The sequence below is a fragment of the Eurosta solidaginis genome, chromosome 2 (assembly GCF_040869045.1).
Source record: "Eurosta solidaginis isolate ZX-2024a chromosome 2, ASM4086904v1, whole genome shotgun sequence".
NCBI lineage: Eukaryota > Metazoa > Arthropoda > Insecta > Diptera > Tephritidae > Eurosta > Eurosta solidaginis.
The window spans coordinates 187,337,239-187,351,454 of record NC_090320.1 but is presented as its reverse complement, the minus strand read 5'-3'; the positions used below and the strand labels follow the sequence as shown (position 1 = coordinate 187,351,454).

The 14,216-nt window shown below is 42.4% G+C and overlaps 1 protein-coding gene across 1 annotated transcript in view; it reads right to left on the bottom strand.

The window, feature by feature from the left end:
• Nucleotides 1–387: 387 nt before the first annotated feature.
• The window catches only part of LOC137242486 (glycogen phosphorylase-like), a 231,105-nt gene continuing 217,276 nt past the window's right edge, over nt 388–14,216 (bottom strand). Inside the window, exon 4 of the mRNA XM_067769770.1 lies at nt 388–627. The gene's annotated coding sequence lies outside the window, so the exon portion shown is untranslated. The remainder of the gene's footprint in view (nt 628–14,216) is intronic.

Below are 14,216 nucleotides of genomic sequence, written 5' to 3'. Positions count from 1 at the left end.
TCGCTGGCTTAATAATCAAACTGATTGATAACTCAAATGAAACTCTACTATTGGCCCCCAGATCGCGTGCTTAATCAAACAGATTGATAGCTCAACTCAAACTGGATTACTTCTTACTCGCCTGCCCCGCTTTTATAGTTTACGCTGCATACTTCTAGGCTCTTCGATTTCCAGAACTTACTAGTTATTTTCGGCTACAAAATCGCCAGCCACAACTACGTGCACAAATTATTGCTCTCTCTTGTGACAACTCAGATAAGATATATGCATGTGTTTGTGCATTGCCGCTCCGCTGCTCGTATACGTACAAATGTGTAGACGCAATTATTTATTCGTTTATGTAGATACATAATGATTGAATTATTGATGTGAATGTTTGTAGTTTACAGTGTCTCGCGCATACATAGGCGTATAAGTAAATGCATCCGTGTGACATCTTTCGGTTGCCTTATATATGTGTATACATGATTTGATTATTGACGTAAATACTGCTTATCGTGGTCTTGGCATCGCCTTAGTGATGGTATAACTTAGTGATGTTAATATCCGTGACAATATGAAGGTTCAGTAATCACAAACATGTCATTGTCGTCGTCGTCGTCAGCAGCAGTAGACATATTTAATTTTCTGAAACAATTTAAAGATATTTTACCCGAAGAGCAGAGAAAAAGACTTTTCGAAATTCATTCAAAAATTGAGTATAGAGATAAATTAATTAAAATAAAAAATCATTTCTGTGAACACTATGAAAACTGTGTTTGGTCGAATTCTAATAGCACAGATGGCCCAGACACTTGCAATTGCTCACACCTAGAGCGTTTGGATGAGGAAGCCTACAAAATTATGAACACTTACACAAAATATTTATAAAGTAGCTCCAAGCAATATGGATGATAAGCGAATTGTATGAGAATTTCATATTGATACTTATGCTTATGGTCATTTCGAAACCTTATAGTAGTACTTTACTGTAATACATTCAAGAAAAAAATAATAAACAATTTATATTTTATATAATTTATTTTTATTAAATAAAAATTCTAAACATAATTGATCACATATTACTGTGTTGTATTTTTCTTTATGCTCATAATTGTAATGTATTGGTGACTTCAGATAATTAATCAGTTCAATCGGTGGCTGTAAATTTCCAAAATTTTCAAAATATTCTTTTGAATTTTTCTTAATACTTTCATGGTCTTAGCAAGATTTGCTAATACAGTCATATGATTATTTGACATGATTTTAAACGAGCGATCGAAAAACTCTGTTATTTATCAGCTGTGTATCTGGTAAGGATCTGCTAAATCTGTTACCTATCAGTTGTGTATCTGATAAGAATCTGGACTGATACCAATTTTACTTATTTTGAACTGTTATATATTAAACTTGTCTCTGGGTTTGCTAACAAGGTCACTGTAACCTTTAATAATGTTACCGGTAATTTCCTTCGATTTTGTTTTTGCAAATGGTAGGTTCTTATGTGTATATTAATCCACAAGTTGATTAAGTATATACACACCCACACACATATATACAGCATACATTTAGGTGCATCCGTTCTTTCGATTTCTGTTCTGGCCGATCTATATGATTTAGGTGCATACGTATGACGCAAAACAACAAAACAATTTCGTTGCCTACATTTACCGCAAATGTGTGTATGTGCATGCGTGTGTGTGTGTGTGTGCGTTTGAACTTTGTAAACCCAGCAAATCGAGCGCCTGATACTGCTCTGATCAGATCAGGCTGTTATTGCGGACCGTGCCTATTGGACGACTAGCAACCAGGCGATAAATTCGGCTGTATTCGAACGGAGCCTTCCTGATACCGGGCCACCTCGGGAAGTATTTATGGCCTTACCGCAGTAAGGGGCGCTGCTGTGGCTGACAGTCCTTTCCCCGTATATAATACTGGATCGCTGAGCCCGCCTTGGGGGGCAGGTGGTCGTACGACCAAGATGAACGACTCATTACCTGATTGTAATAAGAACGATGTAAAGAGGAGGACTGAGTCGCAATCCAAGGACGACAAATACGAATTAAGCGATGCGTCGGACTCGGGGGCGAGAGTAGTGCTGATTCAATGAACTCCGTGTTGGAGAAGCACACAAATGAAAACGGAGTAGAAGAGTGGAGAAGCGTATCGAGCAGAGGAAGTAAAAGAGCTCTCTCGCAGTACCGTGCAGCACTAAGAATTGTACAACGCTTTGGAGCAGTGGTCGACCCAACAGAAGTGGAGATCGAGCGTTTGGAATGGGCCCATGAAGCGGTAGAAGCGAAGGCAGTTCAAAAGGTTTGCTGCAAGAAACCCTCGGTTCTGCAACCGGTACGAGGAGGAAGAAGCGTCGAATGGCAGAATGAAGAGGCAACGTTCGGCGGAAGGCGACAAGCCTGCTTTCAAGAGGCAGAAAGGACCCAGTCCTATAGCCGCGAGGCAGGGCAGTCGCATAGACAAGACAATTATGCCAAAGCTGTAAGACAGATGGGCTCCAATAGCGAGGTAGCAACTACCTCGAAAGCTGCGAGTCAGAGGGAAGTTCCAACTACGGAAGTAGGAGATAAGCCAAAGGGAGATAACGCTAAGACTCCGGCTTTCTCGGAGGCGCTAAAGGGAGTTAACGCTAAAACTCCGGCTTTCTCGGAGGTGCCAAAGAGAGATAACACTAAGACTCCTGCTTTTCCCGAGAAGATGAGTGATGTGGCAAAGCAGTCACTGACTGTGGCGCTGGTTGATCGTAGCAGGTCTTTCGGACAAATGATTACTGAAAGGTGGAGATATGTGGAAGGGAAGCTTATTCGCTTAATGCTTAAGATGATGCGGGAACAACCAAGTAAGCCCCTTACAACCTTTGATTCGGGGGGATGATATAATGGTGTGAAGATGATAGCGTGCGACAACATCGCGAGCTTGCGGTGGCTGGAGGAAGTGGTTCCAAATCTCCAAAGGCAAGGCACGAACGCGCGGTCTGAGGTGTTGGATAAAGCGCAAATCCCCACGGTACCAAAAGTTAAGGTATGGATACCATGCGTGATTAAGTCGGAGGATACACACCAACTTCTGCAGAATCAGAATCCAAACATACCGACACAGGATTGGAAGGTACTTACTGTATCTCGGCTTACCGAGGATGGTCAGTTCTACATCTTCCAAATTAACAAGCAGGCGGAGGATATTTTGTACACGCAGCTTGGCAAAATGTCCTTTGGCACGGGCAAAATTTACATGCGACTCAGGAAAAGAAGTCCCGATGATAAAAACCCTAACACGAAAGAGGTGGGCGAAGTCGAAAAGGACCTTAAAAGCCTAAGGGAAAAAAGACAGGTGGAGGTCCCACACGTCACCACGAACGTGCTAGAAGAGGACCAACCGCTAAATGGTGCTGTGACTCGCACAGAGGAACACCCGGCACAACAGTCACGAGAGGCTCAAGGGGGCCTCCAATACTCTAAACCAAAAGGGCAAGGGGAGGACGACGACGCCAAGACCAAAGTGCTGGAGGGGGCAAACAGCCCAATGGTGTTGCGAGTCCTACAGATTACCAACACAGTAAAGTGGCGTCGAGGGAATTCCTCCTAACCCTTGAGGAGGGTTCGTTTGACGTGGCGCTGATCCAGGAGCCGTGGCTCTCATCGGGGGGAAAGGTTTCTGGACTTAGCGCGCGCGGGTTTGGCGTTTACTACGCGCAAACGGAAGGACGGGTGCGAGCTGTAGTAATGGTAGGAAACAGCTGCATTCATATATGCTACCTAATTACACTACTGAGGACCTCGTAGTGGTGGTCGTTGAGCAAAGGAATTAGCAGGCACTTATCCTGGCGTCCTGCTACATGGCCCATGCTGCGGAGGCTCCACCGATGGAGTGCAAAAGGCTAGTACAAGAGGAAGCGCGCAAAGGGCGGTTGGTCATAGGCGCAGATGCAAATGCGCACCACAATGCGTGGGGAGGAGCAGATACGAACGAGAGAGGCGAATAAATTTGCAGATAGCCAACAGGGGAAATGTCCCTACATACATTGGTCCAACATCCAGTAATGTTCTGGATATTACATTGAGCTCCGAGGGTGATATATCAAGGTATGATTGGATGGTTCTTGATAGACCATCCTTCTCCGACCATGCGTATATCAGCTTCAGCATCCCCTTAAAGAAGGTAGAGAAGGGAGGAACCTTTAGAAACCCTAGATCAACGAACTGGACTAAATTCTAGAAACATGTAGAAACAAAACCGGGACAACCCAAAGAGGTTGGTAATGTAGAGGAACTTGAGGAGTCGAATGAATTCCTAACTAGGACGCTTATGACTGCGTATAACAAAGCTTGTCCTCTAAGAAGATTCAGAGGAAAAGCAAAGTCGCCATAGTGGAGCAATGAGCTGAGTCTTCTAAGAGGACAGGTAAAAGAAATGTTTAAGCTCGCAAAGACCGCGGAAAGCGAAGCGTGTCGGGACGAGCGCAGGGATCTACTGAAGATCTACAAGCGTGAAATTACCAGGGGGAAAATAAACTCATGGAAAAGTTTCTGGACGGACATAGAGTGCTCCAGCGTAAGAGCACGGTTGAAAAAAGTTCTATCAAAGGGAAACATAGTCCAGGGACCAATAAAGAAAGAGAACGTGGAACGGTCACGTAATAGTGAGGAATCCCTTGAGGGGCATCTCGATACACATTTCCCATCGGGAGACGGTTTAAAAAAGAAAAAAGCCAGCAGACATCACTCACACTTCGATCACGGAGCTAGTAGTGCCGTGCTGGGTGACCGAAACCAAGATCGAGTGGGCAGTGAAGACGTTTTCTAAGTTTAAATCACCGGGCCCAGATGGTATATTCCCGGCCATGCTACAAGTCTCAAGTAGGGCGGTCGTGGAATGGCTTAAAATAATATTCGATGGGTGCATGAGACTGAATCATGTACCGCACTCTTGGAGAAGTGCTCGTGTAGCTTTTCTACCAAAGACTGAGAAGATCGGTCACGTGTATCCCAAAAGACTATAGATCATTTAGCTTAACATTATTTCTGCTCAAAACCTTTGAGAGGCTGATAGATGTGTACATAAAGTCCAACGTGGATGAAAAGCTGTTCTCCACAACACAGCATGCGTACACCAAAGACAAGTCGGTAGACACCGCATTGCATAGGGTGGTAGTTAGCATAGAGAAATCCCTGGAATATAAGGAGTATGCTCTAGGAGTCTTCTTGGACAATGCCGGGGCTTTCAATAATGTTGCAACATGGGCGATTATGGATGGTCTTAATTACATTTAAGTACATCCTGCCTTAATCAGATGGATCGGCTGCATGTTAAATTGCAGAAATATTACATCACAATGGGGATTGTACGAGGCCACGAAATCAGTGGACAGGGGCACGCTGCAGGGAGGGGTGCTATCACCTCTGCTGTGGACGCTGGTCATCAACCAACTGCTCAGGCAATTCGATGAGGGACCCGTAAAACTTACGGCTAACGCAGATGACGTTGCAATTGTCATAAGTGGAAAGTACCTTCCAACGATTAGCTCTTTGATGGATTGGGCTGTGGTGTATGTGGGGCCTTTCGCCATCTCTTTCTCATTGGGTTTTTACAGCGATTGTAAGCCCTATTCTATACTATGGAGTAGTGGTGGTTAATGACACTATTTTTTGAGTGTTAACATAGTAGCACAGGCACACTTTGCAGTGTTAACACATTGTGTTGACACAATTGTGTTATAACTGATTATCGAAAGTCGATATGAGTGTTGGCACAATATCAGAGCATAGTACTGTGTTACTTACCTCTGGCGCCACGTTTGACGCCATTTAGAAAAGTAAATCATGGCAGCATTTATCTTCTTTCATACTCCCATGTATAGGAAGTCTACGTTATATAACCACAGCTTTTGTTTAAATAGAACATTTTCAACTTAGAGTATATATTTTGTGCCGACATCTTTTAAACGTAATACACAGGCAAGATTATGAGTACAATCAACACACAAGCACAATGGACTATGTATGTATGAATGTGCACTTACGATCTGAGTGTCATTCTCTGTGCTATAGAAACAGTCAGCTTTGTGCGGTCGAGTGTGCCACTGTGATATAAATTAATCGATAAGTGTGCGTGTGCGTGCCGCACATTACTGAGTGTTAACTCAATAACACAGCACAGTGCTGTGTTACTAAGCCTTACTATATAGTATGAAGTTTTTGTTTGGTGGAAAGCCACACAAAAAACAACATACCTCAAAAAATTAGAGGGGAATGCAGACTATCGATGCTTAGCATTACGGGAGCCCTGAAAACAACCCCGACGGCTGCACTGTATGCCATTCTGCACATTCCACCTGTAGACCTGGTAGCAAAGAACAAAGCATTATCGACCGCAACCAGGCTCGGTGCTTCGGGGCAGCTTGAGCGCCGACCATATGGCCATAGTAGTATAGCGTCATCAATCACAAGACGACCAGACTACCTGATTCCCTATCTGCGCTTCGAGGGAGATCTTAAGGCCACAATAGAGGTGGACGGTTGGCGCAAGGGTGCGCAAATGGCGGACGAGGCGATACATGTGTACACCGATTGTTCCAAAGTAGTGGAAGGAGTAGGGTCTGCGGTATACTGCGTTGATCCGGAAATAGGTAGATCCTACTGGCTGGCGGATTACTGTAGCGTTTTCCAAGCAGAAATATCAGCCGTAACCAAAGCAGTAGAAACCCTGGAAGAGAATAGCTTAAGCTGCAACCGTGTTAACTTTTATGTTGACAGTCAAGCAGCAATAATCTCGCATAGCACAGCATCTAAATGCGTGTTAGAGTGCAAGCAGTCTCTGGAGATAATCGGGACAGGGAGAAGCATTCATCTATATTGGGTCCCAGGGCATATGGGAATAGATGGGAATGAAAAAGCGGACGAACTAGCTAAAAAGGGCGCATCCCTTGAAGCTTGCTCCGTAGACGTCTCAATTAGATTGGGCGAGACTAAGCGAAGGCGAGAGGTGCACATGATCGACCAAGCGGAAAAGGCATGGGTTCAAGCGCGGGGCTGTAAAGTGTCGAAGATTATGTGTAGGTCTTACAACCTTAAACTAACACGGTTGCTTCTATCATTAAAAAGAGAGGACTGTAGACTCATGACGGGTATTCTGACTGGACACTGCATTCTGGCGTCACATACCTTTAAATTAGGCTTGGCCAGTGATAGCAGATGTATGAAGTGCGGGTTGGAGGAGGAAACGATCGAGCACGTTCTGTGCTCGTGCCCTGCACTTGCCAGGCTAATACTCCAGCTATTAGGAGTGATACAGCTGTCAGATCTAGAAGCAGCAAGTGGCTTGAGTCCTAGGAAGCTTCTAGTGTTTGCCAAGAGGACGGATTTGTTTTGTAACATAGGTCCTGGTTTTTGATGGGGTTTTTCCGTTTGGTCGTTGAAACAAACTTCTGGTAGCACTGCGGACTCAGTCGGTCTGTGTGAGGTCCTCATGGACCGGCCAGTTCAACCTAACCTATACATGTGTGAGTCACATTATACAATGATCATATTATATGTTTGTCTATAGTTTTTCACATCAATTATTTCTATATGTGGTCTTTTAAATGAAGTATCCTGGGCTAGAATCTTTTCAATATCACCATTACTAAGAATTCCTTCAATATCATATACAACGAATTGGTAGATCAAAATTATCATATTCGAATTGAAAATGTCGATAAAATGCTTGTTTTGACCCAATGATTCCTCCAATATCAGATTCCATTTCAATGAGCTCTCTACGAAATGCCTCTATAGCTTCATCTATAGTAAAAGTTCTCATAGGCTTCCCTTCCTTTGAAAATTCACCTTTAGACGTTGGTGCGATTGTTGTCATTCGTTAAAAGAGGCTCACATTGTTTTAGTAATAATAATGAAATATTCATTGATAAAATATCATTACTATTCAGTAATGTTAAATTAAATTGAATACTTTTCGAGATTTGGTTTATCGCAAGCGCATTACTATCTAGGTTTTCCCAAAATGGTGCTCCGTAGGTAGTTTTGAAAACAAATAATAATAATAATAATGAGATATAAACTTTTAATTTCATTGTGATATATCCCTTTGTTTACGTAAATTTAAAATGATGTTGATATTGGAAAACAATGTATTTATATACTTACTTTTCTTCTTCTTCTTCTTTGTATTCTCACCCTTTAAAAAAAAAACACTAAAGTTAAGATTTCTAATTCTATTTTATTTCATTATAAACTTAAATTACTACTCGATATGTATTTGAACAAAATATATGCTGATTTTAAAGCACAACGAATTTGTCGTTGGTTGATTTTCACATTACAATCAGTATGAAAATGATACTGACAACGCACAACATTTGGGTGTAAACTATATAATCTAGAGAGATTCATTCCATCACATCCTGTACTCTCCTCTTCAATGTTAAACACCGGCTTTTGGAGGAACTCTGCTATCCATACACTTTTTTGTCGCCCCTTAACATAAATTTTATGTTCTTCAACGTTGACATCAAATAGTTTTTTACAGATTTAAAACTATCGCTTCCATAGCACGATAATAAATTATGGTGGTGTAACATTAACCAATTAGCTTGTCGTTGATTTTTCTTACTCAGATCCGAAAATTCAAATGGAGGTTTTATGTGGAAACAATAGAGTTCTTCATTGTTGAGGACCACAGCTATTTCCTTTACGATAAATCTATTATCGTATGCTTTAAAGCCTTGAACATCTACTGTCGCAAACATTATGAAAATTAATAAAGGAATATCTTTGTAATGATAGGCTTTTTATACGTTAAGCACAGACAGGTGAAGCATAGTTGGGTATAAAATAGAATTTTTATATTTCGCCCACACTTATATACTTTAGAAATATGGACCGTTCAAAAATTTGGAGCCTCCCCCCACAGGAGGAAGTGCGCAAAGGGCGGTTGGTCATAGGAGTAGATGCAAATGCGCACCACAAGGACGAGTACAGGGATCTACTGAGGATCCACAAGCGTGAAATTACCAGGGCGAAGAGAAACTCATGGAAAAGTTCCTGTACGGACATAGAGTGCTCCAGCGAAAAGTCCTAGCAAAGGGAAACATAGTACAGGGACTAATAAAGAAAGAGAACGGGGAATGGTCACGTAATAGTGAGGAATCCCTTGAGGTGCTTCTCGATACACATTTCCCATCGGGAGACGGTTTAGAAAAGCCAGCAGACAGCACTCACACTTCGATCACGGAGCTAGTAGTGCCGGGCTTGGTGACCGATACCAAGATCGAGTGGGCAGTGAAGACGTTTTCTAAGTTTAAATCGCCGGGCCCAGATGGTATATTCCCGGCCATGCTACAAGTCTCAAGTAGGGCGGTCGTGGAATGGCTTAAAATAATATTCGATGGGTGCATAAGACTGAATCATGTACCGCACTCTTGGAGAGCTGCTCGTGTGGCTTTTCTACCAAAGACTGGGAAGATCGGTCACGTGTATCCCAAAGACTATAGAACCATTAGCTTAACATCATTTCTGCTCAAAACCTTTGAGAGGCTGAGAGATGTGTACATAAATTCCAACGTGGATGAAAAGCTGCTCTCCACAACACAGCATGCGTACACCAAAGGCAAGTCGGTAGACACCGCATTGCATAGGGTGGTAATAAGCATAGAGAAATCCCTGGAATATAAGGAGTATGCTCTAGGAGTCTTCTTGGACATTGCCGGGGCTTTCAATAATGTTGCAACATGGGCGATTATGGACGGTCTTAATTACAATAAAGTACATCCTGCCTTAATCAGATGGATCGGCTGCATGCTAAATTGCAGAAAGATTACATCACAATGGGGATTGTACGAGGCCACGAAATCAGTGAACAGCAGCACGCTGCAGGGAGGGGTGCTATCACCTCTGCTGTGGACTCTGGTCATCAACCAATTGCTCAGGCAATTCGATGAGGGACCCGTAAAACTTACGGCTTACGCAGATGACGTTGCAATTGTGATAAGTGGAAAGTACCTTCCAACGATTAGTTCTTTGATGGATCGGGCTGGGGTGTACGTGGGGCCTATCGCCCTCTCTTTCTCATTGGGTTTTTAAGCCCTATTTTATACTATGGAGTTCTTGTTCGGTGGAAAGCCACACAAAAAACAACATACCTCAAAAAATTAGAGGGGGTATGCAGACTATCGATGCTTAGCATTACGGGAGCCCTGAAAACCACCCCGACGGCTGCACTGTATGCCATTCAGCACATTCCACCTGTAGACCTGGTAGCAAATAACAAAACATTAACGACCGCAACCAGGCTCGGCGCTTCGAGGCAGCTTGAGCGCCGACCATATGGCCATAGTAGTATAGCGTCATCAATCACAAGACGACCAGACTACCTGATTCCCTATCTGCGCTTCGAGGGAGATCTTAAGGCCACAATAGAGGTGGACGGTTGGCGCAAGGGTGCGCAAATGGCGGACAAGGCGATACATGTGTACACCGATTGTTCCAAAGTAGTGAGAGGAGTAGGGTCGCCGGTATACTGCGCTGATCCGCAAATTAGTAGATCCTACTGGCTGGCGGATTAATGTATCGTTTTCCAAGTGGAAATATCAGCCGTAACCAAAGCAGTAGAAACCCTGGAAGAGAATAGCTTAAGCTGCAACCGTGTTAACTTTTATATTGACAGTCAAGCAGCAATTAAGGCAATAATCTCGCATAGCACAGCATCTAAATGCGTGTTAGAGTGTAAGCAGTCTCTGGAGAGAATCGGGACAGGGAGAAGCATACATCTATATTGGGTCTCAGGGCATATGGGAATAGATGGGAATGAAAAAGCGGACGAACTAGCTAAAAATGGCGCATCCCTTGAAGCTTGCTCAAGGCGAGATTGGGCGAGATTAAGCGAGGGCGAGAGGTGCACATGATCGATCAAGCGGGAAAGGCGTGGGTTCAAGCGCGGGGCTGTAAAGTGTCGAAGATTATGTGTGGGTCTTACAACCTTAGACTAACACAGTTGCTTCTATCATTAAAAAGAGCGGACTGTAGGCTCATGACGGGTATTCTGACTGGACACTGCCTTCTGGAGTCACATGCCTTTAAATTAGGCTTGATCAGTGATAGCAGATGTAGGAAGTGCGGGTTAGAGATGGAAACGATCGAGCACGTTCTGTACACGTGCCCTGCACTTGCCAGGCAATACTTCTGCTATTAGGAGTGATACAGCTGTCAGATCTAGAAGCAGCAAGTGGCTTGAGTCCTAGGAAGCTTCTAGTGTTTGCCAAGAGGACGGATTTGTTTTGTAACATAGGTCCTGGTTTTTGATGGGGTTTTTCAGTTTGGTCGTTGAAACAAACTTCTGGTAGCACTGCGGACTCAGTCGGTCTGTGTGAGGTCCCCATGGACCGGCCAGTTCAACCTAACCTATATATGTGTGAGTCACATTATACAATGATCATATTATATGTTTTTCTATAGTTTTTCACATCAATTATTTCTATATGTGGTCTTTTAAATGAAGTATCCTGGGCTAGAATCTTTTCAATATCACCCTTACTAAGAATTCGTTCAATATCATATACAACGAATTGGTAGATCAAAATTATCATATTCCAATTGAAAATGTCGATAAAATGCTTGTTTTGCCTCAATGATTCCTCCAATATCAGATTCCTTTTCAATGAGCTCTCTACGAAATGCCTTTATAGCTTCATCTATAGTAAAAGTTCTCATAGGCTTTCCTTACGTTGAAAAATCACCTTTAGACGATGGTGCGATTGTTGTGTATGGTGAAAATAATGGTATCGTTGACAACACTTCAATTTCTTCTTCGTCGTTCGTTAAAAGAGGCTCACTTTGTTTTAGTAATAATAATGAAATATTCATTGATAAAATGTCATTACTATTCGGTAATGTTAAATTAAATTGAAGCAAGCGTATTGCTACCAAGTTTTCCCAAAATTGTGCTCCGTAGGTAGTTTTGAAAACAAATAATAATAATAATACTGAGATATAAAATTTAAAATTCATTGTGATATATCCCTTTGTTTACGTCAATTTAAAATGATGTTGATATTGGAAAACAATGTATGTATATACTTACTTTTCTTCTTCTTCTTCTTTTTCTTATTCTCACTCTTTTAAAATAAAAACACTAAAGTAAAGATTTCTAATTCTATTTTATTTCATTATAAATTTAAATTACTACTCGATATGTATTTGAACAAAATATTTGCTGATTTTAAAACAACGAATTTGTCGTTGGTTGATTTTCACATTACAATCAGTATGGAAATGATATTGACAACGCACAACATCTGGGTGTAAACTATATAATCTAGAGAGATTCCTTCCATCACATCCTGTACTCTCCTCTTCAATGTTAAACACCGGCTTTTGGAGGAACTCTGCTATCCATACACTTTTTTGTCGCCCCTTAACATAAATTTTATGTTCTTCAATGTTGACATCAAATAGTTTTTTACAGATTTAAAACTATCGCTTCCATAGGACTATAATGAATTATGGTGGTGTAACATTAACATTGGATGGTTGGGCGGTACTATAGGTGTCCAACTGCTACTTTTTGTAGACGAGAAAAAAGAGGGGGTTGGGGATTGGGGAGCAGTCGCTCGATTATAAATCTATGGGAATCTTTAAAACGGCTCGGGTGAAGTCTAGGACTCATTAGAAATATGAGGAGACTTTTAAAAATTTGCGGCCCTTTAAAAATGTAGGGTCCCCCATTTAACGATCCTCTCCTGAACGGCAAAGCTCTGCTAAAAGCTCTAAGATTTCTATTATACATCGGCCAGAACAGAAACAAAAAGCTCTAAGCTTAAGAAAGTGCGCGCCTAAAAGTAGGCGCTGAATATGCATGTGTTCAAGTGTGTATATACTTTTCCTTGCACCATTTGGGCTGGAATCCTCATTTACATACTACTTATTCATAACCACCCTATGCAATGCATTATCAACACACTTGCCTTTGGTGTAGGCATATTGTGCTGAAGAGAATAATTCCTAGTTCATTTTTGATTTTATATAAAATAAATAAATGTAAGGCGCGATAACCTCCGAAGAGATTTTAGGCCGAGCATCTCTTCCAATTTGCATCGTGCTTTTTTAATTTTCCCTACAAATTGGCGGGATGGGACCTAATTGTTTTATGCGGCATCTGCAAGGCCGATGAATTTTCACTGAGAAGCTTTTCATGGCAGAAACACTTTCCGAGCCCTTGCCAAACATTGATGAGGGGCGACCCCCTTAAAAAAATGTTCTTCTGTTAATCTCTCTAGAATTTTGAGTAGAAAAGATGCCATACTAAAACGCCTATAGTCTTTCTCGTGCAGATGACTGGCTTTTCCCGATTTCGGCATGAACACTATTCGATCCGTTTTCCAAGATTGCGGGACGTGGTTCCGTTTTACCCAACCCTCAAAGATTATTCTTAGCCATTCTATAATCGTTCCAACGACCATCTGCAGAATAGCAGGGGGGCGATATGAACATTCTCTAGGGTTTCTAAAGGCTCTCGCCTTCTCTACCCTCTTTAGTGGTATTCTGAAGCTGATATATGCATTGTCTGAGAATAATGGAGTCTCCATTCATATCCCGATACACCTCCTCAAGGCTCAATGTTTTATCAAGCACATTGATTAACGTAGGACCAGCATACGTAGGCACGCTACCCCTGTTGGTCACCTGTAGATTACTCTGTAGTATGTAACAAATAATGGACTCACCTCTATCATTAATATCGTCCCCTCCCCATTCGATGTGATGCGCATTTGCATCGGCGCCTATACCAAGCCGTCCTCTGTACCCTTCTTGATGCACCAGCCTTTTGAACTCCTCTGGTGGGGCTTCCACGTTATGGGCCATGTAGCAGGATGCCAGGATAAGGGATGGTTCTTTCTTTCCCTCTATTGCGACTATCGCTAGGTCTTCGGTGGTGAAGTTAGATAGCATACACGATTATAGGTGTTTCCTTACACCTCTGCCACTGCGCCTTTTCCCTCGTCATTTGCCGCTACTTTCAGGTTCTCGAGGTCCTTTTCCACCTCCCCTGCTTTAGGCGTATTGGGGTTATTGTCCTGAGAGTTCCTCTTTTTAAGGCGCATATATATACTACCTGTTGGCGGCCGCCGTGGTGTGATGGTAGCGTGCTCCGCCATCTACACCGAAGATCCTGGGTTTACGCCCCGGGCAAAGAAACAGCAAAATTTTAGAAAAAAGTTTTTTCAATTAGAA